Here is a 24973-nt window from a genome sequence, read left to right as displayed (position 1 = left end):
ATTTTTTTAAAAAGGAAAAAAAATGAACATATCAGTATTTGTGGTCAAGATTAGAAAGCTTAACACCATCAACCAAAACCCTATCTCTCACAAAGAATTAGAGAATTTGATAAGCTTACAGACTACAAAATTAGTATGTTTTTAAATTATTAAAATACTAAAAATATTATGTTTTGTGATATATATGTATATATATACATATATACATATACATGGCAAGCATTTAAGAAAAGATTGCATAAGCAGTAGTACATACATATATAGGTAAAATTTCTAAGAATAAATTTAAGAAATGGGTAAGAGCTCTAAGAAGAAAATGTCAAAGTATTACTGGAAGAATCCCAAAGATGACTCGAATAAATGAAAAGCAGTACCACTACTTCAGATAGGAAGAGTTAACATAAATAGACATCAATTCTCTTTGAGTTTGTTTATCACAATTTTTAAAAGGTTGTTTTTGCTTATTTTAAACTGGACAAACGGATCCTAATTTCCATAGCTAAAGACAAGGAGAAAACAACAGTCAAGAAAATTCTGTTGGAAGTGAAGGTGGGGAGGGATGATTAATTGGAAGTGGAGATGGCGATTAACCTCACCAGATATTAAAAAATACTTTAAAATCTCAAAAAATAGCACCAAATAACAATGATCCAAACATAACACGGACCAATGGGAAAGAAGAGCAGATCCAGAAATAGAATCCATACAAGGAGTTAGCATGTGATAAAGGTAACCTCTCAAAACAAAGACAAACAAACTAATTGGTGTTGAATCAGCTTGGTAGGCATCTGGAGAAAAAAATAAACTGGAATCCAGACCAGCATGCACCAGAACAAATTTCAAAGGATCCAAATGTTTCGTGTAAAAAATGTAACTACCGAAGTACTAAACTGCTGAATGAGCCCTTATAAAATCACTTCCCCGCAGGTCACAGCTTGCTATCCAATGGAAATAAGTGATACATAATTTACGATAAGTGTAAGTGATATATAATTTAACATTTTCTAGTAGCCACTAAAATTTTCTACTAGCCATTAAAAAAAGGAAAATGAAGATGAAATCAGTTCTAGTAATATATTTTATTTAACTCAATACATCTAAAATATTATCAGCATATAGTCGGTATAAAAAATACGGGAAAATTGCATTATTTATTCGAACTAAACATTTTTAACTCAGGGTGTATTTTACAGTTATAGCTTATCTCAAGTCAGAACAGCCACAGTTCACAGACTCAATAGCCACATGTGGCTGGTGACTACCAAACCAATCACCAGTCTTAGGAAGTGCAGTCTGAGCTCCACAAACGCAGGGTATATGGCTCGTTTGTTCACCTTAGTTTACCCAGTGCTTGTATAGTGCCTGGCATATATTTTTGTGAGACCAAGAAAATAAGGAACGAAGAGTAAAAATGTGTTCTGTTTGAGAACCAAAGGCATCGATTGGCGGGGGGGGGGGGTTCGGCGGGAATCATGTGTTACATTAGAGGTCTTGGGTTCAAGTCTTGACTCTAAAATTTCCTAATGGGTAACCTGAGCACAGCACAACTTTTCTGAACCTGGTATATAACAAGAGATTGTTCATACTTACCTGCTAGGAGGAACAGATGAAATCCTGTAGAAATAAGTACATTTAAAAACACCATCTATCATTATTAAGGTAATGAGCTCTGTCTCTGTGATCACTGCTTCCAGAAGATACAACCTTCCTGTTTTTATGACTGTCACCGTCTATCCCCTACCCATGGATGTGCAGGTTAAAATTCTGCAGCATGTTGGTCCATATTCTATCCCTGGAAGACTATTATTTTGATTTGTAAATCTGTGTTCAATGCCTCACTCCATATCTCAGCTGGCTACAGATAGAAGCCTCTCTGCCTTCGCTTGACAAGGAGAGGATTTCCTGAGGTGTCTCACACCCTTGTATCCTGCTGGGCTCCGTCCGGTTTGGAGCACCTAACTCACTAGTCACCTTGTGATGTAGGTTAGGAACTGGGTACAACAGAAGCCAGAAAAGGAAATGGACCTGAAATCCTAAGATGTGCCTCAGAAAAATGTAGAGACTAAAAGTGGCTGGACAAAGAGATGAGCCCATGGAAGGCGAAAGAAAAAGAGTCAACAAGGAGCTTCTGATCAGGAAGTTGGATCCAATTTTGCTGCATTTTCAGCGATGACTTGGGTCACCAGAAGGTTAGTATTCCATTCATCTCGCTCCCTGATCCCTAATTAGTAACTCCTGGCTGCTCGGTAAAAAGGAGGAAGAGTCAGAGGAACACGTTATCTCCCCACAAAGCTTCCCTGATTACTTAAGTCATCAAAGCTGGCATTTTGAGTAAGTGAATTAGAAAAACAGAGATACATACAGTCAGTCTTTCAGATTACCCTCAACCAGCCAGAGTGGCTGAGCTAAAAGCCTCCTAGATTGAGGTCACTTGGACAGCAAGAGTATCAGTGTGACTTCTGAGTGAAACAATCTTCTCATTGTCAGATAATGCACTATATTTCTTTGTAAATATAGAGGAGAAAGAGCACAAGCCAGGAAACCTTGATTTTTCTTCTGCCTGCCACTTAAAAGTGGCCTATCTTTGCACAAATAACTTAATCTCTCCCAGCACTTTCCAATCTATGTTAGGTGAATATAATTATGCCTTGCTTACTTAACAGTTTCAAGAATATTCACTGCTACTTTACTTAGGTTTTGCTATCACACACAATGGTTATGGGAGGCTGGTATGTTACTATTAGAGTGATTTCCGGCATGGTCTATAAATAAACCAATGCTGGGGAACTTTCTGAAGATACTGGGGTAGGTGTTCTGTGAAAGAGTTGTATTATAATACACATGTGATTTTATTATAGAGTTGGCATGCATTCTAGCACATTTTGTGCAAAACCTCTAAATAATGTCACGTGACTTGATTTCCTACCGTGGTTTCAATATCTTTCCCACAGCAGGTACATGATGTAATTGAGCTGAGTGTTCCTAAGAGTAAGTTATAGTAGAAAAGTGAGACATCCCTTTACTCCACACATATACAAGCACAGACGGAGATGGCTCAAAACATCTTCATGATCTGGGGGCTAGGACACTTGTCCTGCCTCCAAGGTGAAATAGTCCTGACACAAAGAGAGACTAGAGAAAGGGCTAAGATTCATTAGACAAGAATTACTGACAGAACTCAGGGAGCACAGTTAGGCAACAGCCACTTAGTTTTCTACATGTATTGCTTAGAAAGAAGCTAAATTTTAAGAGATAAGGGTCCCAGTGCTGTTTATGCCACTTGCACACAGGTTTCTTCCTGGATTAAACTCATAAGAAGGATTTAGTATTTAAGTTTCCTATGAAGGGGGTCTTTGTTCCCCCTAAGGCCTTAAGAATAATTTTAAAGAGAGAAGAAAAGAATGATATGCAATTTTGTAGTTCTTTATTATAAAGTGGGGCCCCTGTGTTTCTCCAGAAAAATAATTTCTCTTACTGTTCTCATTCACAAAAACGAAGCATTCCCAGTGTCTGACTAAAGCAGCATAAAGTTAGGAATATTGCTCAGTGGATTTATTCCTGTGAAGATGAAAACATACAATGGAACAAAGAGAAAAAAAAAAAAGATAATCTTAAGGCCACAGATAACTGACCATATCTAAGTCAGAATTCCAAGGGAAGCCAAAAATGAACTGGAAGCTCACTGTTTGTTTCCGTTTTATTTTACTTTTTTTTTTTTGTCTCCAGTTAGAAGATATGCAATTTGATTGATGGTATTTTTTCCACATTGGTGACATTTTAAATAGAAACCAAGATTTTTTGGGGGTGGTTGTAATAGCTCGATGAAATCTTTAACATGTGCCAAAATGTTTCATTAATGTAAGTCAGCCAAATAATCCTCTTGCGTTGTAAAAATATTTTCTAAAAAATGCTTTCTGAACTGTTAAGGAATTAGAGGACTCAGGGTTTAGCTACAAATACATGGGTTATATTGACTAATGTTGTACCTGTATTTCTTCAAAGCAAACCATAAAGATGATGTGATTCTGATGAAGTTAGATACGAAGCTGTCAACTTTTTTATGTCAAATAATTACTAGTTTTAAATTTAGATGGCTATCAGCAATCTGAGATTCAACCAAGTTGCCGTGTTTCTCATTCAAAACAACTGCTTGCCCTTGTTAAAAGCCATGAAGTTGCTACCATTAGGTTTATTATATTTAGGTCACGATGGCCAATGTCCAGTACAGACATTGTTCTTGGTAAAAAGAAATACTTTTACTCTGTACATTGGTTTTTCTAGTTGAAGTCAACAGCCAGTTCATGTTTGATTAGTGATAACAATAAAGAAGTGTGTTACTTAAAAGTAGGAAAACTGCCTTTCAGTCAACTGAAAATTGCATATTTAACATTAAAGCAGGAAAGTATAGTGATGCACTGAAGGTGAAAAACGGGGGAAACGTAACTAAATTACAGGGAAATTTCCATAACAGATTCACTAGTAATGCTGATTTAATAACGATTTCCTGTCATGAACTATATTTATCATATGCTGCCTCTCTGACATGACACTGTATTTAATGTTTTTGAGGGCCATGTTTTTAATCAGATTAAACTCAAGGAAACCGATAGGTATCTGTTTGGCTCTTAGCTTGAGCTTCTGTTTCTTATTTAGTCACAAGACTATTCTTTCTGGAATCTTTATAAACACATTTGCTGGGATTGCCACAAGAGTGCAGCTTATGTTGTGAGGTCAGGAAAAATGTGTGCCAGTGGTTTTCGTGATCTATGCACAGAGCGCGTTGCAGAATCGTTTAATAAATTAAAGACAACTAATGCAAAATGTGTTCCTTTCCCCCATGGGATTAAGCATCTAAAAATACAATTTATTTTTATTTTCAAAAAAATAGTTTCTTAGAAACTAAGTAACCAAGAAGAATGTTCAAAGAGAAGTTGGTACAATATTATTCATTATTCAAATGTATTTACATAAAGCTAAAATCTCCATTAATAAGCTTAATGTTCTTGAAGCTAATTTACCTAATAAGCAATAATAATTTTAATAATCTATGTAACAGCTACGATAGTACCTAAAATGCAACATTCCAATATCATCAGTGAGCACACTGCATTGAATACTTGAAAGAGTTCAGGAGGACAAATTTTTCCTCTTTTAAATTCAGACACTTTGAAAAAAGTGCTCCCTGGGTCAAGATTTCCCATGGCAGATATTCTAGTAACAATCCAATAGTGCCAAACCGTGCATTAGATCGGGATTAATTCATATATCAAAGTAAGATCAGTGTTAAAAGTAGAAATTAGCAAAGAAAGTATAAGAGATAATTAAAAAGGAAGTGAAGGCTGGCCTTGAACACTCCAGTCCTCATCACATGAAAACCGTTCTCAGGCTTAAATGGCTGCCTGATACACGCAACATGCAAAACCACTTTAGTGTAGACAGAATAATATATTAGTTTCTCCTCCACATAAGTTGCCTACTTTTTCATAATAGAAATAATTATACAATAATTTCCTCAGTAAGTACCTGTGGCTTTGAAGGTTCCTCTTTAGAATATCTTAAAACTGCTGTAGGGCATGCACGAAAGACACTTGATTAGCTGGTAGGATGTAATCAAGTGAACTGGCACTAAACTAAAAACTACTGAGAAGCACCCGCAGCATGTTATCAGGTACATTTTCACAAAGTATACATTATATGGGAAAAAAGAATAAATATTCTTCAATTATCTGTAACAAGAATAGGAAATCTTTGAGGCTATTATCAATTACCGGTTAACAGGATTTCTGCTGAAGTTTTTCTTATAGGCATATAACACCATATCTGAGTGTAAGAAGTCTAAGAAAAATTAAAGTCAATGTTATTAATGAGATTCATTTTAATACCTCTATGGTTATATATAGATTCAGTCTACATGCTTTTTGCTTAATATTGATAAAATATTTCATGAACAATTTACAGGTTGGGCTTCAGGTGAGCAGAAATAAATACACTATTTATAAGCACAAGATATACTTTTAAACCAACTTTTAAAATTTCACTGGATCTTTCAACATTTGTTTGAAATCCTTACAAGATATTCATCTATTTGTGGCATCATATAGGTCTGTCTCCCCATCTGTCTATGTTTTTCATGAAGACTAGTATCTGGTACATATTTTTTTTCTTCCCCACTTTAGTAACTATTCATTGGCCCACTACTATGCCAATTCTGTAGGAGTTGTCCGACAGCTTTTATCAACCACTTTTTAATAAAATACAAGCTTTCTTTTATAGGAAAAGGGGGCACGTAATCAATGTATTTAATTTTGACTAAATTTAACTCTGTATGGTTAGAAAATTAATGCCATCAAAACCTATTATTGTCACAATAAATAATTACACTGGCAGCATGATGTAACTAAAATCTAGAAGACTGAATTTTCTAAAAGTAACATATATATGGTTATTCATCAAAGCCCTTCAGTGCCATCTTCCCCGAAGTAGCCTTCTTCTGTTACATAACCAGACCTGTTAAGAAATTCACATCTTGCATGTATGGACATTGCAAAGAATGCTTTTTTTATAGGATATCCTGGCAACATCTCCCCACCCCCACCCCCACCCCAACCCCTACCCCTGACCTGGTAGCCTGACTGCAGCACAAACTCATCTGGTTTGACTAAAATCATCAAATCATTGCATTATTTGGCAGTGGTTTCTTCATACGTGGCGCTTAGAGCTCATTGAAGCTCAAACAGTACAGGAAATGCAAATCATGCAAACCACCCTCATGATGGCGACGTACAGTGGCGTGATTGAGCGGCAGTACGCATGGCTCGTGGGCTGACCACATGAAAGGAGCCATTTAAAGACCAGATGAGCGAAAGCTGGGCTAAGTTAGAGAGTATGTGTGAGCTTCAAAGCTGGCAGAATAGCATCCTTATTTAAAATAGAAGGGGTTTTTATTATTATTTTTTATTAATAACACCTGCCCCAGTTCTGTGCATTGAAGTATGTGGACTTAGAGCGAACATGCACCATACTGCATAATGTGGACCAATCTTGCTTTTTTAATTCCTAGGTATGGTACAAGGGCCGAGTACTTTCCATCACTTTTTCACAGGATTTTCTACAAGTGTTAACAATTACTGGGAATGTTTTCTTTCAGTGAACTTAAAGAAAAAAAGATAATCCAGCAATGCCCTACACTATTTGCTCATAATTCCTAAAGTGTTGGTTTAATTACCACATATTAATAAAATTAGTTTCTCCAACAAAAAATAGGTAACTCTAATTCTCAGGAATTCTTCAACAAAAGCGCCTTAGTAGCAATTCAGAATTTGTTAGTAAGAAGGGTTTTGTTTTGTTTTGTTTTGTTTTAATTTTTTTAATGTTTACTTATTTTTGAGAGGGAGACAGAGCGTGAGCAGAGGAGGGGCAGAGAGAGGGAGGCACAGAATCAGAAGCAGGCTCCAAGATCTGAGCTGTCAGCCACAGAGCCTGACACAGGGCTTGAACCCACAAACCGCGAGATCATTACCTGAGCCGAAGTCGGATGTTCAACCGACAGAGCCACCCAGGTGTGCCTGGAACTAATTATTTTTTAGATGTTTCTAACTTACAAACAAGTAAAGAAAATGTGACTGTTAAGAGAATAAATGTTATAACTCAAAACATTCAATTTTATATGGTTGTTTAGCATCTTAAATTATTTCCCAAAGCCCTGCATAACAGATATCTGTTATTTCACTGGCATACAGACTTAAAAGGCAGCAGGAAATCCACTAAAGCCCTGGCCTCTTAACCCTTCATACCTATAGCTAGAACCTTAAATGAATGAAGGAGCAACTTAGAAGTTTAAATAAAGTAGGGAAAAGGCTAAGGCTTCTGCCTAGGAATCAGAAGACCTACACATACATAACCATGTGGACTAATCATTCTCTAACACAGCTTTCTCATACATACAGGAGGTGATATCACCATCTTTTCTGACTGCTTCATAGTTTCATTTGAAAGGGGGTGGCACAGTATGTGAGAAAGTATAAAATGGGATAATACAGTATGTGAGAAAACTGTACAGTGCTATCCAAATGTAAAGAAACACTGTACTTTTTGTGTGTCACTTACATCATGCCAGGTACCACGTTAGGGCCCTGACATACATTATTTCATTTGATTTAATTTCATTTGCACACTATTCTGCAAGATAGGTTTTATTGGTCCCACTTATAGAGGCAAGAAAATTGAGGCTCTGAAAAGTTAAGCTATTTCTCCAAACTCTTAGGGCTAATAAATAACACTGAAGGTAAATACATTAGGCTATACATGGATCTGTATTGATTGATATGTTTCATAATTATCCACTGGGGGTCTGTATAACTCTTGATAGTTATCTTTTTAAAAAGAAATCCAATGCTAACACCCTAACAAAGTAGAAGTAAGTAATATAGAATTTCTCTAACTTTTCCATCCAACACAGCAGCTAGAAAGCTTGGATGCTTGGTATTTTGAACTGGCCCATCTTCATCTATTGTGTCCACTTCTTTCTTAATCCTTGACACAGGCAGTGGCTACCCTGTTTGACAACTGAAAAGAGGGCTAATAACCATAATTGCCTTTGAAGTCCCCAGAGCCACTGCCTTAAAATTGTAAACGTTCGTTGGTGTCAAGAAACTCTCATTGAATACATGAGGAAGGTTTAAGGACTTTCTGGTTCCCGACTGTCGTCCTTTCCAAGACAGCGAGAGCCACTTGTATGTACAGCCACTGACAAGCAAGGCTTAATTATTTTGTTTTGTTTTGTTTTTAGATAGCTTGTAAAAGCCTATGGAAGAAGAGGTTAGATTACATTTTTAAACTAACACAAAATAGAAACTTATAACTGCTTATAACTGCCTTTATCAAAAGGGAAGGCTACAGACATAAGAAAGGCAGTCTGTAGAAAAGAGCATACAGTTATATGCAAGTGGCACGCAGGCAATCTGATTTTGTCAGAGCAACCAGTAAGTGAAGAGAAGTCAGGCACTGAACGTACTCAACAGGAAGTACTCAAATGAGACATGACAGTCATTCACAGCTAGAAAATCCATCAACTAGCTAAAGCCATGCCAGAACCCAGAAGAGGATGGATCAATACAGTAGGTAGGAATACTAAACTAGTCCTTTTCTCTCAATCTTGGAAGGCATCAAGGATCCTACTGGAGACACAAAACTTTGATCCATCCAGAGGAAGTCTGATGTATGAATATTACACTGTAATCTGAAGGTCGAAGATTTGTAAGCTACCGTTTCCATCATGTCCTGTTTTATGGGAAACAGATATAGAAACCAGGCACTGAGGAGCTACAGATTCAAGGAATTTCAAAGATTGTGACTGCAGTGGTTGGAAATCTCACCTTGTAAAATACACTTAAAGTTACATTCTCAGAGGAAAAGTACTGATGTGGACTGAGCAAACGAGTGGCTCTGAAAAAAAAAAAAAAAAAGAAATTTCCAGGTAAGACCAAACTAGTAAGTGAATTTGTGTGGGTTTTGTTTTCGTTTTGTTTTGAGTTCATTCCTCGTCAAATTCCCCATGACAATTCTCAACAATCCCACTGTCAGACTGTCCAGATGGAAAACGAACCCAATCTGCTTTTCGTGGTGTTTGAGCCCGTTTTTCTCCATTTGCCTTCAGTGGCAAGAGAATAATATTGCTGATTAATTAAATCACCTCTTATCTCGGGGCACCTGGGTGGCTTAGTTGGTTGGCTCAAGTCATGATCTCACTGTGAGTTCAAGCCCTACGTCAGGCTCTGTGCTGATAGCTCAGAGCCTGAAGCCCACTTCAGATTCTGTGTTTCCCTCTCTCTCTGCCCCTCCCCTGCTCATGCTCTGTGTCTCTCTGTCTCAAAAATAAAACATTAAAAAAAAAAAAAATCCCTTACCTTTGCCTTTAAATTATTTCACATTCTTTCAGTATTTATTTTGAAGCATGTTATTGATTTTTATCAGTGTGTTCTAGGTGCTATCAAATTTGCTTCATTAGATTCAAATTATAGAATTCAATACTAAACACTCAGGACCCACCCAGAAATGTCATCACCTACCCCTGGTTTTCGACAACTCACTTAACCTTTTCAGACCTCTGCTTTCTCGGCTGTAAAATAACAGCTTGATTAGACGAGCTCTGAAGTCCTAACTATGTTAATATCTGTCATATCATCTCAATGTCAGGTATTAATATCTAAAAACACTAATTAGTAAGAAAAAAAGATTTATCACAAAGACTCTATGATAGCACTTAAATAATAAAAATTTTGTTCATACCATCCAGTGGACAGTATCTATGTGATTATAGTCCAATCACTCAAACTTTTTTGTTGTTTTACCAATAAACTAAAGATGACACATAATCTTTCACATGGAAAGCATGGGCTATATGATTTTTTACTGTTTCTTCTAGTTCTAGAAGTAATGACTATATTACGGCTTACTGAATGTATATGATGGTACCAGGCAGTCCTTTAACAAAAATTTACTGAAAGCCTAGCAAGCAATAGGCACCAAATAACACTTTGAATTCAAGGATGATAGTGTAGTGGATTGAATTCTGTCCCCGAAAAAGATACATTCAGGTCTTAACCCTTGGCACTTGTAAATACGACCTTATTTGGATGGTCTCTGCCAATGAAACCAAGTTACGATGAGGTCATGCGAGATTAGTGTGGGCTCCATATCCAGTGACTTCTGTCCTTATAAAAAGAGGAAGGGATACAAAGAGATACACACAGAGAAGAAGGTCATGTGCCAACAGAGTCAGAGATTGGAGTGATGCAGCAATACTCCAAGAAATGCCAAGGACTGCAGAAAGCTACCAGAAGCTAGGCAGAGTCAAGGAAGGATTCTTCCCCAGAGCCTCTGGAGGAAGATCATCTTACCAACACTTGATTTTAGACTTCTAGCATCCAGAATTGTGTGAGAATAAATTACGTTGTTGCAGAGGCCTCGGGAAACTAATACAGATGGTCACACTGGTGTAATAACAGATAGCCAGGCAAATTACACAGTTATCAAAAGAATTCCTAGGAATATGTTGTTTTAGTAAAACCAAAATACTGGTAACACCTAATATTGTTATAGTGTAAGCTTTCACGACACTGTAAAGTAATGCCTTCAAATGAGATACACTATAGGCTACTATTTTAACCAACTCTACCACTAATTTGCTTTTTGAAAACAGACAAGCCATTTGGCTTCCGAACATCAGTTTCCTTTCCTAGCAAGTAAGATTTGACATACTAATATACCATGCAAGAGTGCAAAGAAAACTAATGACGTTATGCTGAATACTTCGGCAAATGGTAAATGGAATAACTTTACATATATGTACACATATACAGATAGATAGACAGATAGATGATAGATAGATAGATAGATAGATAGATAGATAGATAGATAGATGATTTAGGGATAAAGTGTGGATTGGGACCAGGAGTTATAAACTTTGCAAGAAATTTTTACATCTTGTTTCTGTCCCATCCACAGACCAAGCAAAACCAACTATTCAAAAATAGTAATAATAATCTGAATATTTAAGTCACTCAATTCATGAAAAAAGTATAAAACAGCAGCGTTCCTTAAAAACCGTGCGTTGTGATTAAAAAATAATTAAAATTAATAATATAAAACAGCAATCTGTCCAATTAGTGTTTGCTTTAATTAGCTAGAATATTTAACTTCTTCAATAAGCTTTTATGTGGACAGAATGTTTCATACTACTATGATTATCTCTTAAAAGTAACAAAACAAAAAGAAAGGAAATACCCAGCAAGTGAAACAAAGCTAACAGAATTACCGAGTTATATTTATAATTATAATCTTGAACTGGTGAAGATAAAATGTAATAGATAATGCTATTATTTGTACTAAGCCCAGAAAGTATACTTTAGACCTCCATTCTCAACCCTGGTTGCATACTATACTTAAATACAAATGTTGCTGCCCAGGGCCCATGCACGGCAGCATAGGCTTTCTTCTGTACAACTCCAAGAGAGCACCATTTTTATAATGCAACGAAACCTATATGTTATAGGTAAAAACTAAGTGAATACAAAGCATCAAAGATACTAAATGAGCCACTAAATCAACACTGCTCAAATAAGAAGCATCATACTTCAGCTCTGTGGACAAAAGGCAGTTTGTGTTGCGCAACCCTTCATACACAGCATTACGAGCATGCTCTGGACTCCAGGGGATTGTCCTCTCTTTTCCTTATTACATAATATGGTCCTAGCTATGGTAAATGTAGTATTTTAAGGTCAGAAACATTTAACGACATAAAGGAATTACTTAGGATTTTTAACAGGGTAATAATAGTATTTCAGTTATGTTTTTTTAAGAAAGGTCATCTTTTAGAAATACCCAGTGAAATATGTAGAGCTACAAATGAAATGTAAAGCAGCTGTAAAGCAGCTAGGCAGAGGTTTATTTGTGTTTTGTTTTTCCAAACTTTTATTTAAATTCTAGTTAGTTAACACATGGTGCAATATTGGTTTTAGGAGAAGTCAGTGATTCATTACTTACATACAACACCCAGTGCTCATCATAACAAGTTAGACGGAGTTTAAATAGAATAAGATTGGGCATGTATGCATAACTGTTACAGGGTTAAAAAAAAGTTATCATCTATTTCCTTTATTTTGTATAGGTTTAAATTTTTCTGGGGGCTCCTGGGTGGCTCAGTTAGTTAAGCAGCCAATTCTTGATTTCAGCTCAGGTCATGATGTCATGGTTCATGAGATCGAGCCCCACATCAGACTCTTTGTGGACAGCACAAAGCCTGCTTGGGATTCTCTCTCTCTCTCTCTCTCTGCCTCTCCCCATTCGCACACACACACTCTCTCTCTCAAAATAAATAAAATAAACATTATTTTTTTTCTGTAATGTGGCCATTATTCCCCATCAAACATAGGAAACCCAGTGTGCCTATGGTAAGCAAGTTATCTTAAACAAAATAGAGACTATACTTAAGATGGATAGGACCATCCCAAGGTAAGGAGCAGGTGGTCATTCTTTAACCATATGTGTAAGAATTTATTTGTTGGAAAAATAACTAGCAGCGACTGAAATCTTTTGACAACTGAATCAAGGTGATACCAAGATACTATTACTCATGAAAATTGTTGGGGGTGACTGAAGCAAAGGAAATCAAAAGGTACCTTTTATAAGAGACCAAACATAAGTGAATAGAATCATATCTAAAAAGTATCATTCTAGGGACTTTATCTTAGCTAAAATAATTCAATAAGTACTAATAATCACTGATGCTTTAAGAAGAACTAGCCCAGGCTTTTTGAAGACCAAGAAACAGGGGCAGAAGTTATCTCAAATAAAATGAAGTTTCCCATAAAAGCTGAGACAAGAACCAGAAAGCTGTCTAGAGGAGGTCTGGGGACCAGCTGTTCTCTGTAAACCTCCTTCACACAGGATACAAGCTATCTTTCTCATGGCATCTCCTCTCTCTGTGCACCTGTTTCCTTTTCCCTACTGTACTTCTGCTTACTGATAGTTTCTGCTCTCTTATAACTTCAGTTGGCATATGACCTATTATGGACTCTCTAGGTCCTGCCTCAGGAGCCTTAGCCTACAAATCCTGCCATTGACTGCCCCAGTTTATCTATATTTCTTCATTCAAATTCCCAGGAAAAGAATCCAACTGGCTTAAATGATTCTTTTCTCAGAAGGACATGTCACACTTTACCTGCCTACCTGTGATGTGGCTATTTCTGGGTAACAAGCCATCTCATCCTCAGTCAGCTACAGCCATGAGGACCAGGTCAGATACACCCATGGCTGCTTAAAAGTGTCTTCTTCAGCAGCACCATATCAGAGAAAGTGCTACGACTGGGTGTCTAGTTCAGGATGGGGATGCAGTGACAACAGGGCAGTGAGGTAGAACACTGTGCCCAAGGTATCAGAAACAGATGAGAAGAAATTTACGAGGGAAAGTTAAATTGGAAGAGAAGGCGTTCCATGGTATCTTGCCCTATGTGGAAAGTGCATCCTCTACAGAAGAGATGAATTCATGGTTAAGTACATACAACTAATAACCTGAGTGTATACTGATAGGTGATGGTTCTTACCAGAGAAAGGCAGCAAAGGCTACCAGCACAAGAGATGTCAGAGAGGGTGAGTAGCAGTGATGGGCTTGGGCCACTGAGTCATGGAGGACTACATTGGATCCAAATTCTACCACTTAGTTGCTATACAATGTTTGGCAAATAATTAACCCCCTTGGCCTGAGTTTCCTTGTCTAATAAGTGGTGATAATAATAGTTCAGATCATCGGGTTGTTTTAAGTTTTAAGTGAGATCAAACATTTTAAAGTGTTTTATCGGGTTGCTGCAGACAAAATGCTCCAAACCTGGTGATTACTGTAATGCATTTATATATTTTTTAAAAGTTTTAAGAGAAGATCCAGATAAAACGGTTTATGACAAGACCTAGAACAGTGCTGTTATTTTAAAAGTAGTGGCAAGGAGAAATGACAGCTAGAAACAAAATAATAACTAGCTGGAGAGACCCAACAAGAGGTCAAGAAGCTTTCTGCCCTTCAAGTCAAGGCCATAAGTAATGCCAAAAAAAAAAAAAAAAGAGTATTAAAGGGATCGAAGCAAGAAAGAGTTGAAAGAAGTAAGGGGAAAAAAACAACAGATATTAAACTTGGCATTGACTGATAACATTCCTAATTTATTCCAGTTAAGTGGTAAATAGATGATTATAAAAGGCAGGAAATACAGAACTATAGTACAATAAAACCTTGGTTTGCCAGCATAATTTGCTCTGGAAACATGCTTGTAATCCAAAGCATTTGTATATCAAAGCAAATTTCCCCATAAGAAATAATGGAAACTCAGATGATTCACTGCATCACCCAACAATATTCATACAAACATGATTACTATACTATAATACAGAATAATAAAGAAATACAAAATATAAAGAAATATAAACAAACTAACCTGCACTTATCTTTGAAAACCTTCATGGCTGGTGTGAGAGAGACAAGAGAGAAGGGTTATTGTATAGAACGACTTTCACTATCGCTAACGGAATCACTGCTAACCTACTGATTGCCTCAATGGAATCTTTTTCTTTCCATGCAACTTTAACAAGGAACCTATCCAATGACACTTGCTTTTGCCTCCTTTTGAGGATTTCATGGAAATGTGACATTGTGTTGTCACTAAACAGATTCATCACTCACCCTGCTTAAGCCTTATTCAGGTGGTGCCTGTCTACAAAATTTTGCACTATTTCCCACATTTTAAACATCTCCCTAATCTCAGTTGAAGAGAGGGATGCCTCTGCCTTTTTCTCCTTCTCCTATGCAGACAAGATACAGGCGCAGACTTCTTATAAAATCTTGCAATCTTTCAGCCACTGGCATATCCCATTCATACTTCTTGATGATTTCCTTCTTTTAAATTTTTGGGCTTTTTTAATGTTTATTTATTTTTAAGAGAGACACAGAACATGAGCAGGGGAGGAGGAGACAGAAAGGTAGACAGAGAATCCAGGCCCAGCTGTGGACACCTTCCAACATTCTGAAACATCACTGATTTCTGCCAAACACCGTGGCCTGAGAACGAGCATCTGAGCATGAGACACACAATCCCACAGTGAAAGGGAGAGAGAACCACTGGCTCAGTTGTGATCACATGACATTTGGCATCACGTACTACTCCTATTGCAAGACATCACTCGTTTATCAAGTTAAAGTTTATTAGAAATGTTTGCTCGCCTTGGGTAATGCTCGCAGAACAAGTTACTCGCAATCCAAGGTTTTACTGTATATTGAATTAAAATGCAAGGGCTTTCTTTGAGATGGAAAGATACTTAATAGAGAGGAAGGGACAAGAAGATGGTCAAATTGATGACATTTCCAAGAAGTAGACATGCTAAAAATAAAGTTTTTAGTGATGTGAAGGAGTATGGTAATTAACTGAAATACAAGGCATGAATTAGGAAGGTATCCTACCATTACATGGTTGAAAATGCTTGAAAGGGCTACAAAAGTCAAGCAATACTCCCTGAAAAAACAGTGAGATACTATTTCTACGAAGTAGACCATGTAAATCGGTACCACTGCCAAGTTAAAAGGTAAACCTCCGGGAATCATAAGTTATTATTGTTCCTCTACTGTTCTCTCATCATAATCTGTACACTTTCAAAAGAGTCCTGGGTTGTAATACCTTATAGGAAGTCCATGTCTCATGCAACCAGTTTTTCCTCACTGCATTTGTATTCCCTAAATTTTTCTGCCAATGAACTAATAACGGGTAACCTTTTGTGCATATTGCCACTGTGTCATAGAAAAGGCAAAATCTTAGTATTTCCATCTTATAGTTCCTGTTTATCACTTCAGATTCTACCTGATGTGCTTCAAACTCATTACACCTAGATCTTTTGCTACTTGGAAAAAATAAACCAAAAAAAGAAAAGTGAAAACCATGAAAATAGCTACTTTATTTACTGTACTGCACAGGTAATTATATAACAAGAGATAAGAATTTCTTTAAAGTAAAGCATAATGTTCATGCAAACCTTGAGCAGCTACTATAAGCAGGGAACTGCAATGGATATAACATGAAAGAAAGAAGAGAAAGAATATAGGGAGCATATAACCTTGTAAAACATGTAAATCCACGGCTAAATAGTAAAATCAGCTAGCCTTGTTCTTATGTATCTCTTACCTGTAAATAAATACAACTGAAGAAATATTGCACATAGCAAAAAGTACAGGTCTTTGAAATTTTATTGACTTTCCTTAGTATCATCATTATTTACTCACTCATCCAACAAATATTCACTGAACACTAAGAATTAGACCTTGGGAACAGTTGTGAAAAAGACAAAGCCTCTGCCCTCAGGGAACTTAGAAATAATAATAAAATATTTCCTGGGCAAATTTATGATGATATTTGTTTCTAAAACTTCAAGGAAAGGGCAATATCATAAGACACCAAAATAACCCTAAAATATACTTTCGATATTTGCTTTTGAATTTTGCTTGTTCAAAAACCCATGAGTTAATTATCTGTTACTTTACAAGTGTTTCTCTTTCCCCACTCATCCATTCACAGACTGGCCACTTCCACAACATTACTAACCCTGTCCAAGTATAACGGAATGGGTAATACTGCTTAGCAGTGACAAAAACTAAAATATTATTAATTCAGCTATATTAATTAATTAATTAATTCAGCTATTCAGAATTGTTTGTTACTTAGTGAGCTGGTCTGGTAAAATACTGGAAGTGAAGGGTCAAAGAAATGGATGGATCCAAAGAAATTAGAATGATCTGGAAGGAGGGAACTGAAAAGCAACATTGTGAGTAGTTGGGAGTGTTTATCTTAGTTTAACTCCTTTACCAGGTAGAAGCAGTAATTTTTTTAAAATGCCTAAAACAAGGAAGTTGAATGAGTGGCTTAGATATCATTGTCTGCAACAGGCAAACATCTCCAATTCTCTTTCAGCACATTATACTTGTAAACCCAAATAGCAAGGGTAAAATGTTTCAGAAATTTTTGAAAGAAATAAGAAGGAAAGCCTATTTCTGCAGGAAAGAAAATGCAAAACTAATATGCCTAAGGTCTCAAAAAAATTTTATCTGTTAATACAAAGCTTTCAACATGTTTAAGTTTTAAAGATATTTTCAAGCTAAATAACTTGTGCTAATTATGGTAGCCAGTGACACAGCTGACCTGAAATGGTCATTTCTACTGTGAACAAGAAAGGAAGATTTTATTATGTTTGCTAAAATTTGTATCAACTTCAAGAAAATATATCAGAACATTTATTTCCATTTATCTAATGTTTTGACAGTTATGATGTTCAACTGTTATTTTTTATTAAAATTAATGTAAAACTTCTGCATGTTCAGATATTTACATAATCCTTTTCTTGGGGTTTAAACAAAAGATGATGCCATGTATGTGAAATAACTACATTGTGTTAGAAAGCCACTATCATTTTATCACCGGGATGAGAATTGCCCATTTCACAGAAAGCCACCAGGTATGGTCAAGTCTCCAGATCCATGAGACAACTGTATACCCTGTTTTCACTGGAAGAACACCTCAGTCATTACTAGACAAGGTGCAATTGAACCACCTTTCATTTTTATCTTTTTCATAAACGAGCATTCTTTCAACACACTTTCAAATCAAGTACCTAACAAAATACCTTATAAAATAAAAGCAGTTACATCAATGTTAGTTGAAGAAAATGAATAAACAGTGAATTATTAACTCACATTTCTACTTACAAAAATATAAATCTGACCACTATTTTAATTCATTATCACTACCCACTATAATATGTAATTGGTCATTGCTATTTAGCTACAATTCAAAATTGATACCAGAACCACAATAAACTAGAGACCAAAACTCCACAAAAAATATCTCCTCTACCATTTCTTCCCATTCTATCTCTATAAACAATCTGATGGAAGAACAAATGTAACAGCATATTGAGGTTTTGGGCCAGATACTCTGTAAACATTACGTTTTTATTAAAGAATTAATTCTGTGTCATCTCTCTTACTCACATTTTAAAATAGATAAACTAAAGGCTAGAGATTAACTGAAAAAAAAAAACTCAAAGAAAAAATCAGGCACACAGAAGAACAGTACAAATTCTACCTAAAACTGTTCAAACTTCACAATAATATCTTACTCTTCAGTTTACGTAATATTCTTGGAACATTATCTCATATGATCCTCATAACAAATCTTGAAGATAAATAGGAAGAATATTATTTTTTGTGTGTTTACCACTTTGCAGGTGAATGTACAGAATAAGAGTGATTTGCCCTTGGGGTGCCTGGGTGGTTCAGTCGGTTGAACGTCCAACTTCGGCTCATCATGATCTCACAGCTCATGGGGGTTCATGCCCCGCGTCGGGCTCTGTGATGACAGCTCAGAGCCTGGAGCCTACTTCAGATTCTGTGTCTGCCTCTCTCTCTGCCCCTAACCCACTCGTATCCTGTCTCTCTCAAAAATAAATAAACATTAAAAAAAAAAAAAAATGAGTGATTTGCCCTTATAAACGTGAGTGGCTGATCTGGGTCTTGAACTTGATTCCCCTGACTTCTAGACCAGTTCTCTTTCCCTCTGTGTCAGAGCTACTGTGTAACACTATGTCTAATAGGTACAGATGAGAAAATCAAAACCCATCATATGTTCCTAGGAATGCCCAAACACTGAAGGAATTCACATTGTGTGGGCTAATATTTGTGTCAGGATTAGTCAATATCTACGTGCCTAATCTGTGGTTTGAAGTTGCAAACACCACATTAGTCAATAAGATAAAATAAGTAAGAGAACAATTGACACTCCATGTCAATGAAAACTAGAAGTCTTTCTTGGTTGGATGTGCTTATCAGCTGAAAAAATACTGTTTCACAAATTGAAAAGTAAAACAGAAATGTAGATGAATGTTGATGAATACAAACTCATTCTAAATTGAAAACATGGAAATACTGATTCAAATGGCACCATTTCACTATACTCTATTAGAAGACATCAGGTGACTCATATAGATAAACTTGGAGAGAAGGGATTTCCCCTCATCTCTTACATTTTAAAATGTTAAAAAAAAAAAAATACAATATATTACTTTAGAGATTTCCTAGGTTTTTCCTAACATCTACGACATGTCGAGTTTATAACGACTTAATGTCCACCTAAAGCTTCAATCCTTAAGTAACAGAAGTATTAACTTCTCTGCTATAATACAAAACAGGTCATAATAGAATATAAATGTCCTGAATTCTCCACATTTTGATACAATCAATAACTTAAAGGTTTATCATCAAAAATGACATCCAGTAAAATTCTAAAACGTAATAGCTGAGATATATAGATAATGTAATTTCCTTGGTTTCTGGGACCAGAGATGGCTGAAGGATGCAATAGCAAAAATGAAAACCCTATTCATCAAAACTTTCTTTTTCAGTAACTCTAAAAGGCTGGTTTTCACCACAGCCTTCTTTCAGATTCAGACATCTAATTAGGAACTGCATTTTTAATACTGGTTAATACATGTAAAACATATGCATGCTGAACATATTAAAAAAAAAAAACAAAAGTTTTCTGGAAGCTTTTTTCCATGGAAAAAAAAATAAAGAAAACTCAACACTGCTCAAGTGGATCACTTCCATCTGCCAGCATTTTATCTGAAATAAAAGTGATTGAAAAAAGACAAAAATTAAGATCATGTTCCTGAAGCTCTAATGTCTTTCAGGTAGTTCTACTGTAAAATTGCCACTGTTTCTACTTCTTGTGTGTATGTCTATGTATGTGTTTCCTTTTACTTCCCCTAGTTCTAAATATCAAAATCAGACAAAGAAAATAATTACTTACATAAACACCACTTACATAATAAACATCACTCAAATTTCAGAGCAAACAGGACCCTTAGTTCTTAACCTCTGCTTCTCCTACTTTTCTTACATTTTTCAAAAAATAATGCAAATAAAATATGAGTATAATTAAATATCTTTGGACACCTGGAAAAAATAAGAATACTGTTGTTAAAATGATTATATAGCTCTATAATCACTCTTTATGAACTACTGAATTACAATCTCTTCATTTCTACCAATTGCAAGTGTCAAGGATTCCTAAACCTTTGTAGCAATGGCACGAAGCTATTGCTTGGTTTCTTGGCAACTATCGTTTTATAAAATGGTATGCATAGAAAAACATTCTTCTCAATAAAAGTGAGTTGATATTTTTCTGTTTTAAAAGTTAAAAATTTCCTTTGAGAAAACTGAAGACACTCAGCAATGCTACAAAATGAAAGCTAAGAATCACTACATCTGAATGAAAACCTCTACATTAAAAATGCTAAACACATACATAAATAAGATAGGCCTTTAATATAATCAGATTTCATGAAATGTTTTTCATTGTATTTAAGCTTATGATGGAGAAAAAAAGAGTGACAAAACCTAGTTCCCATTCTTAGACACTTTCATTTTCTGACAATCTTGGAACCCACCAAAATAGTTTGTATTACAAATAAATATCTGTATCAAAACTGGATACACAGAGAAACTATGGGCTAAAAATCCCCTATACTTCAGATCTACTCCAATACTGAAAGACAGATTACCAAGTGTGGGGGATTTCCCTAGAAATGTAGTATATGACTGCTTTAGAAAAGCTAATTTAAGTGAACATTGTCTAAATAATACCAAAAGATAAATAAATAAAACAAAAACCTGAAAGAAGGAAAGAAACAAACAACTATGTCCAAGAGAAGAAGTTTAATTCAAAGCATAGTGCCTTATTCACATTTTTATTATTTGTGTCTGGCATATAGTATATAATCTTCAAATGCATGCATCATCAGTTCAGACCACTGAGAAAAAGACTGGCTTTTCGGAACTGGATACTAAGTAGGGGAGCAACACAATTTACTCATTCATTTTCACTCTGAGATCTAACAAATTGAAAGAATGCTACAAAAGCACTTAATACCTGTTTTGGGGCTGGGGGGTGGTAAAGAGGGGAGATAAGTTTGAGAAGTTTATACTAAGTAATCCATCACTTATTGATTATTTGTGTGTGATATATACACACACATACATGTACATGTATATGTAACATAACATTACATATACATAGCATTTTATTTAAATAAAGAAAAGAGGCAATGTTACATTAATTTTTTTAAGAAAAGGAAGTTTTGCCATATTTAAGTACATGGAGTAACTTAAAATGCGCCAAAATAAACCCACTGATCCAATTTAATAGGCTAATATGAATGACTTACAATTCACAGAGCTTTTTTAAAAATAATTATAAGCACTAAAGTAGTTTAACTGTGATCTCTTAGACTAAATTAATTTGTGTCACAACTTCTTTTCTCATGGACAAGACAGAGATAAATTTCAGTTCAGATTCTAGACAAATTTTATAATTAGTGAAATGCAAACAAAACAATTTTTTAATTTTTTAAATTTTTAATTGAAGTATAGTTGACAGATAATATTAAATTATTTTCAGGTATACAACATAGTGATTCAAAGATTATATACATTACGAGATGCTCACCGCAATAAGTGTATTACAATATTATTGACTATATTCCCTATCCTGTACTTTTCATTCCTGTGACTTACTTATTTCACAACTGGAAGTTTTGACTTCTTAATCCCCTTCACCCATTTCAGCACAAATTTCATTCATATTGCTAGTTCCTTTACTACTTTCCATTCCTATTATCATGGTTCTTCAGAAACTCACTATTTCTCCATTAGACTTTAGAATCCATTGACCATCTCTACCCTCACCCATGGTCTCTACACTACACACTGTAATAATTGTCCTTTGCACAGTTTACCTTACCTTACTCCCATGTATCACTGTAGTACTCACCATGTTTTTTTCGTTTACAAAACATTGTTTTCCCTCTTCGAATAACAGCAATGTAACTTCCCTTTTGCTCTCCGGTACTGAGTTCATATGGTTTGAATTGGGTTGACCCTACTTTGGCCAATCACAATATTAAGCGCCTTCTGCCAGAGTAACAAGTTTACAGACCACATCATCTTTTTTTTTTTTTTTTTAAGTCATTTCAGTCACTCTGAGACTTTTGTTAGAACTGCCAAGAGGGAGGTACTCTCTTTCAGATAGGGTAACTAAACTGGTAGGATGGAAACTTAGCTATGGAGAAAGCCTGCTACAGAATACAGTCAAACCAGAAGCAAGTAGAGTCAAGAAAACAAGAGACCTAATGGTCTCACTGAACCACTGGATCCAGCTGTGTCTAGAGTCAACCACTCTGTATAACCTTCAGTTATACGGTAGCCCAGTACATGTTCTTTTATGTTTAAGGGATTTTGAATTGGGTTTCTATCATGTGCAATTAACAGGGTTCCAGGAATAGAGTCTTCAAAAGATACTCATAATCTAAAGCAAAGGTCCCCAAACTATGAACCTTGAATTCACAAACGTACATGAATTGGATAAAATCTGCCTTATCATCCCAAACTGATGTCCCACAAGTCCTCCGAACTCAGAATATGTCCATATTAAACCACGAGATTTGCACTTTGCAAAATAAACCAAGACATTTGCACTTTGGAGACTGCACTTTCCAGTTTTCCCTGCATTAATATCTTTGTCCTGGATACTTCCTTCTCTTACAGCACTCTTCCATTCTATCTCCAGCTATCAAAATCTCTAACACTCTCTCACATCTACCTCAGAATTTGCTGAATGAGAATTTAAGTCCCCTCCCCTCTGTCCTCCTGTAGTGACTCTACAGTAACACCTTCAGTGTTTAGTGCATGTGTCCTGTGGCCCATGCACTGTAAAGACAGCACCACGAAAAGGCAAAAAATCCTAAAATGCTGAGGCTGGAACAGAAGTTCCAAACTAATAATAAGTCACCTCAGAGCAACTCCAAAGATAGAAGCACTACTGGAAAGAATTATTCCCCAAAAGTCTAAAAATAAAAGTTAAAAATTCAAGGAGATATACAAATAAGATGAGGAACTAATTCCTGTATTAAATGAAGCAGTGGTTCATAACAAAGCTAAATGACAACACGAAATTGTCTTTTGTCTCAAAATCTGTTGAATCTTGATCTTGATTTTAATTCCTTTTTCATGACATCACAGAATTCAACAAACAAAAACAAAACCTTCAGCTACAAGTGAAAAAAATAAGACTCTAAGATTAAAAAGTGACTTTTCCTATACCAAAAAATTTATTTATGGCAGAGCTGAGATTAGAATCCAGGACTGCTGGCTCCTCCAGTATATGACATTTCTTCCAAACACAAATGATTTTATATTCCTAGTAAGTTTTTATGTGTATGTACATTTAAATATGCATGTGTGTGTGTGTGTGTGTGTGTGTGTGTGTGTGTGTGTGTATCTTTTTTTTTAAAACATTTATTTATTTTTGGGTTTTTTGGGTTTTTTTAATATGAAATTTATTGTCAAATTGGTTTCCATACAACACCCAGTGCTCATCCCAAAAGGTGCCCTCCTCAATACCCATCACCCACCCACCCCTCCCTCCCGCCCCCCATCAACCCTCAGTTTGTTCTCAGTTTTTAAGAGTCTCTTATGCTTTGGCTCTGTCCCTCTCTAACCTCTTTTTTTTTTTTTCTTTGTGTGTATGTGTGTGTGTGTGTGTGTGTGTGTGTATCTTTTTTTTTTTTTAATGATCATTTGCAAGTTCCAAAGCGAGAGGCAACAAACACAAAGACCTAAACAGATCAGTTAAGTAACATGAAAGTGAGAATCAGACTAGTATAAAACACTGGCAACTAGTTGTGCTTATGACCAATACAAAGAATGTCTGTCTATCTAAAAGCATTAAAAATTAAAAATGCTTAAATAATTGCAGTGGCCAAGCAAAATACATCTTTGGGCCAAATTCTAATCTCTCATTTATCCCATAATTTCCACACTATAAATTAAAAGGCCACACTGCTCATGGGTGGCCACAGTCAAAATTAAAAAAGCCTTAAAATACTTTCACAAAATATCACAGGTATATTCTAGATTCTATAAAGTTTCCTGAACGGAGAAACATCTTTTTTTTTCCTAGAAACACTTTTATACAGGGGAAATTCCGAAAATTATATTTTCTGTTATCAAAATTTACATAATAGATGACTGATTTCACAGTATGATTAATATAACCCATAAAAATAAGTGAGTAAAAGTGTATGGAATTCTTTGGTTTAATCCCATGAAACTGAGTAACACAGGCCCTTAAATGTCTCTAAGCAGTTTCTGTGTAGAAGAGGTAATATCTCTAGCCACAGGAAAGTAGGAGTGCCCAAAGCAGAAAAAAAGTAAGCAGTTGAGAAAAGTCAACTGCAGCCGTATTTTGTTTGCATTTTCAAACCCACAGGTATGAAATCATTCATTCAGGCATATTTACTCAGTAGCAGCTATCTGCCAGGCAGCATGTTAGGT

The 24973-nt window shown here is 35.7% G+C and overlaps 1 protein-coding gene across 18 annotated transcripts in view; it reads right to left on the bottom strand.

The window, feature by feature from the left end:
* The window catches only part of QTMAN (queuosine-tRNA mannosyltransferase), a 397197-nt gene that overhangs the window by 235539 nt on the left and 136685 nt on the right, over positions 1-24973 (bottom strand). Inside the window, exon 1 of one of the 18 annotated variants that reach the window (XM_078451327.2) lies at positions 9375-9863. The exons of the other annotated variants lie outside the window; for them this stretch is intronic. The gene's annotated coding sequence lies outside the window, so the exon portion shown is untranslated. Of the gene's footprint in view, positions 1-9374; positions 9864-24973 lie in introns of those variants that run through there. 18 annotated transcript variants of the gene reach the window in all.

Source organism: Panthera onca, chromosome C1, assembly GCF_046562875.1.
Source record: "Panthera onca isolate mPanOnc1 chromosome C1, mPanOnc1 haplotype 2, whole genome shotgun sequence".
Lineage (NCBI taxonomy): Eukaryota > Metazoa > Chordata > Mammalia > Carnivora > Felidae > Panthera > Panthera onca.
The sequence above is the reverse complement of the archived record's forward strand: the minus strand, read 5'-3'. Positions and strand labels throughout refer to the sequence as shown.